At 41.0% G+C, this 5,309-nt stretch overlaps 1 pseudogene; it reads left to right on the top strand.

The window, feature by feature from the left end:
* Positions 1–4,651: 4,651 nt before the first annotated feature.
* Positions 4,652–4,773, top strand: LOC145396673 (5S ribosomal RNA; annotated as a pseudogene).
* Positions 4,774–5,309: the final 536 nt, after the last annotated feature.

Raw genomic sequence — 5,309 nt, 5'->3', positions numbered from 1 at the left:
AATACCTTCCATCATGTCAGCGAAGTTATGACTGTGATGATTTTATAACTTAGGCTATAATTTATAACTCATCGTAAAGAAACTTGTCGTATGTGCATATTTCAGGGTCAGTTTTCACATGTTTCCTTCGGTGTGCATAAGACTTTTGACCTCTAGACGTTGTTTATTGATTTTACGATTGATTTTTCTTGCGGGTGAGGATAGATATGGCTTTCATTAGTACGTTACCTCTTGGGGGCACTTCTGAGCTGTACATAATCGTCTGGTAATGGCAGATAAAAAGAATAAAAAAAAAAAAAAGGGTCTCTGGTGAATAAGTTAGCCCCTACAATCCGGTTTTGCATACTTTGTTATTCTCGCTGTCTTCAGACGACTTCAATTAATTTAGATGGGACTTTTCGAACTTAAGGGGTTAGTTACAGCCTTCATACACACTATCAAAGGAATGTCTGAAGTTGGAAAGAATCGTCTGCTGGTAGCAAGAATTTAAACAAAAGTCACCGGATTAAAGGTGTTACTTTCGGAAGGGGGTGGGGGAGGCGCAGCAGTAGTGTAGGATAGTATCCACAAGTCCTTATACTGTCCCTTGTCTGTTCAAATGGTCAAAATGAATATATAAATTGGTTACTTTAATCGGTAACGGTAATCAAATGTCATCTTCGAACTCAAGGAACTCATAACTAGGACAATGAAGTCGAGTATACTTCATCAGGTCACTAGGGTGCTTTTTTTTTTTTTTCACTCGCTTCTTGATGTCTTTCGACGAGATTATTCAGCTTATGAAAGATCTTTGCTGAAGTGCTTAATGAAGGCGATATAAAAATCCTGCAGTAGTAGCAGCAGGAACCTTGACGACATATGGAAACAGCAAATACGTTATGTATACAAATTTCTCTTATGATTTGATTAAATATTTATCATATAATTCACGTATACCGGTAATTCAAAAATTCATCCTAATATAATAATGTTTCCACTGTTTCAGGTAATTAGTTGTGCAGTGCCTGGTCTACGTGCTGTACTGTACGTAAGTACCAGTTTTATCCAGTCTGTAGTTTGTTTCATTTAGAATGTGGTTGGCAACCGAATTCTTCATATTACTTCTATTATATATATATATATATATATATATATATATATATATATGTGTGTGTGTGTGTGTGTGTGTGACCGACTCTGGGCATAGGCTTCACAGCCTGCTTTCAGGGCCCAGTAGTCCTCCTATGTTCCGCACACCTTATACATGTCACCACTTCGGCGCTAACACCCACCGTCCTTACTGAATACATGCTAGGGATGTCTCATACAGGACTGGTGTATTGGTATTAGCGGGGGTATTTTTTCGACATGTCGGCGGATCTTCTGGTAGATCAGTAAAGTCTGATTTTTATGAAATTCAAATCCTTAAACTGCTCTCTGCCCCAGCGGGATTTGAACCCCGGTCCGTTAGGACTGCAGGCCACCTCTCAACTGATTGAGCCACCGCCTTATATATATATATATATATATATATATATATATATATATATATATATATATATATATATATATATATATATATATATATATATATATATATATATATATTACTAACAAATCTGCGGGTTGTCCTAGACATCTTCGTTTTAGAGACATTCCTAATCACAGTCTGTGGTAAAATTAAAAGATATCTGGGACATGTTTTCTCAGATTCGCCCCCCTTTTTTCCCTACAAATTTTTGCTGTCAGGCCAACAACAGACCGGCGATTTTGTTCAGATTAGGGGAGATGCTTCATACTGAGGGAGGGAGTGTTAACGATGCCTATGTATAACTCTTCCAGATCAAAAAGCCTCGCTTAACGTGAATAAAGGTTAGTGTGCAAAAATAAGGTATATATTTACGTCTTTGATTGATGGGGTTAATTAGCGGCGTTAGTGATGCGATGCGTGGGGAGAGTGGTTGAAAAAGGGTGAGTTTTTTTTTTTTTTTAATGCTTTGTTTACAAAGAAAGGAGTAGTCGCGTAGGTAGATAGAACGCTTGTGTGTGTGTGTGTGTGTGTGTGATGAATTACTTTTCTCTGTTTGTATCCTTGCTGTTCCACCGTACATCTGTAAGGGAAGACAGTTGATTTTGCTGTGTTGTAGAAATCCTACTTGTAAGCGGATATTAACTGCTGGGGAGACAAGGGATGCAGAAATGATCCTGCACCTGCGTGGCATAATATTACAACATTTTTAGCTCAGTAACCTGAGAATAAATTTTCAGATTTCTGTAATTATTAGCCGAATGTACTCATGATATTATTACTCACGACTTCATGAAATCATCTTACGCTTGTTAGAATAGTGTGAGCCCCCCCCCCCCTATAATTTGGTGATATTACTAAGGCTGTTATGGTTCACTTTAAGGTGAATAAAATCGCATAGCATTACTGTATTCGGAATTAAACACTATTAAAAATTCAACCATGAGAGAATTAGTCACACAAAAAGCTTCTAAAGTTTATGGAGTAGGAATATCAGAAGTACACACTAGTAGAAAGAAGGTTTTCAACCTATTTCGCCGATTGGATTTTTTTTTTTTTTTAATCAAACTAGGAAGAAAGTTATTTTTTTTCTGTACACCTCAAAATTTGATCTTACTCCGAATGCAATATTGTGGCAGTTATAGGGGCCTTAAAAGTCAGACATTGAATGCTGTAAAAATAAAACACTTAGGTCAATAGATACCAAAAGAAAACACCGGACTATACAAAACACTAAAAAGATAACAGAAAATACTTATACATCCCAAGATAGCAATCTTCCAAACATTATCATTCTCTCTCTCTCTCTCTCTCTCTCTCTCTCTCTCTCTCTCTCTCTCTCTCTCTCTCTCTCTCCTAAGCAGAACAGTAAAACAGGTAGACAGACACCTGAGGCATCCCAACTCTGTTTATCCTAAATTGAGACAAGAAAAGTTGATGTGTTTGTGTTTGTGTATTCATGTGTTTTGTGTGTGTTTGTGCTACGTGTATGTTGCCTGTGCGTTTTATGGGTGTGTTGGTATGTTTATTTGCGAAGATTTTCTGCGATTGTGGCTATTTGTGTGTGCTTGTTTTATGTTTGTTATGCCTCTGCCAACCTACAGTATGGTGGAGGAGACATCAAGCAATTGGTCTGTCCGTTCATGAGTGCGTTCGTGCGCACGTGAGTCCGTGCGTCCGTAACACTATTGTGGGCGCAATATAACCTGAACCCACGGACGGATTTCTACCAAACTTTTGTCAGTATGTATGAGGAGATGATGATCAGACTGGATCAGCTATGTCAAGGGGTCAGACGTCAAGGTCAGATGGGGTCGAGCTGGTTTATCTTTGTGGGAGCCATATCTCTTGAACCCCTCAATGGATTTCGACCAAACTTTGTCAGTGATAAAGTATGAAGGGACGATAAACTAGACAGCAAGACCAAGGGGCCAAAGGTCACGGTCATATGAGTGTGGGTGCAATATCTCCTTAACCTCTCAACGGATTTCGACCAAGTTTTTTTCAGTGATACAGTATGAAGTACAGATGATCTGATTAGGTCATCAAAGACAAGAGGTCAAAGGTCACGATCATATGGAAGTGGACGCGACATCCCCTGAACCTTCAATGGATTTCGACCAAACTTTTGTCAGTGATACAGTATGAGTTGACGACGAACTGATTAGGTCAACAAGGTCAAGGAGTCAAAGGTCACGATCATATGGATGTGGGCACGATATCTCCTGAACCCCTTAACCGATTTTGGGCAAACTTTTGTCAGTGATACAGTATGAAAGGACGAGGAGGATGAACTCATTAGGTTTGCAAGGTCAAAGGTCAAGGTCATATGGGCGTGGGCATGATATCTCCTGAACCCCTACTCGGATTTCGACCAAACTTTTGTCAGTGATACAATATGATTGGGCGATGAAGTGATTAGGTCAGCAAGGTCAAGAGGTGAAAGGTCAAGGCCATAAGGGGTCGACCTAATTTATCTTTAGTCTCATTTCAGCCCACAGTGAACTCCGTCATGAACGTTGTATGGCAGCTCCGTGGCAAGGCTTAGCAGAGGCCTACTGAGTGACGCTTTGCATCAACAGTTCGCGACCCGAGTTCTCTCTGTTTCATTCGTTTTATCGTAGTTTTTATATTCGTATGTTTATCTATTTCTGTTCGTCGTTTGATTTGCTTTGTTTTTCTTTTTGTTTGAATTTCGGCATTTAGTTTTCTTCTGCCTGTGTTTATGCTTGGTTTGTTTTTCAGTGTGTGTGTGTGTGTGTGTGTGTGTGTGTGTGTGTGTGTGTGTGTGTGTGTGTGTGTGTGTGTGTGTGTGTTAGGGGGTTTGTGTGTTTTTGAGTGAGTGAGGGTGTAATTGTGTGTGTGTGTGTGTGTGTGTGTGAGGGACTGAGGGTTTGAATGTGTGTTAGTGGGTGAGAGTGTATGTGCATATCGGTAAGGGTTTGCTGATCCAACCATGGCGGGCGAGATCGAGTCTCCGCCGCACAGGTGAAGCTGCTTGTATCCGCACAAGGCAAGAGCGGCTGGGCGGTGTGTGTGTGTGTACTTATGTGTGTGTATGTATATATATATATATGTGTGTGTGTGTACTATGTGTGCGCGCGTGTGTGTGTGTGTGTGTGTTTGTATATTTGTTAAATGTATGCCAACGGCCATACCACGTTGAGTACACCGCTTCCCATCCGATCAGCGAAGTTAAGCAACGTTGGGTCTGGTTAGTACTTGGATGGGTGACCGCCTGGGAACACCAGAGGGGAGCGGTGGCTCAATCGGTAGAGAGTTGGCCTGCAGTCCTGACGGACCCGGGTTCAAATCCCGCTGAGGCAGGGAACAGTTTAAGGATTTGAATTTCATAAAATCAGACTTTACTGATCTACCAGAAGGCCCGCCGACATGTCGTAAAAATACCAATACAGTTGGGTATGAGACAGCCTTAGCATGTATTCAATATGGACGGTGGGTGTTAGCGCCGAAGTGGTGACATGTAGAGGTGTGCGGTACGTAGGAGGACTACTGGGCCTTGAAAGCAGGCTGTGAAGCCTATGCCCAGAGTTGGTCACATAAAAAAAAAAAAAAAAAAAGATCCTGTTGGCATGCTTACGTGTCAAGTGGGGTTGGTGGAGGATTAGTGCCCCTCCCTGTAAAACAATTAACTCTAAGCCCTTGACCACCCCGTTTGGGATACATGGCGTCTGGCAATGAATGAATTTTTTTTTATTTTTTTTTTATGTGTCCGACTCTGGGCATAGTCTTCACAGCCGGCTATCAAGGCCCAGCAGTCCTCCTACATACCATACTCCTC

The sequence above is a fragment of the Coenobita brevimanus genome, chromosome 38 (assembly GCF_032717465.1).
Source record: "Coenobita brevimanus isolate Jiangsu-jjx chromosome 38, ASM3271746v2, whole genome shotgun sequence".
Classification (NCBI taxonomy): domain Eukaryota; kingdom Metazoa; phylum Arthropoda; class Malacostraca; order Decapoda; family Coenobitidae; genus Coenobita; species Coenobita brevimanus.
The sequence above is the reverse complement of the archived record's forward strand: the minus strand, read 5'-3'. Positions and strand labels throughout refer to the sequence as shown.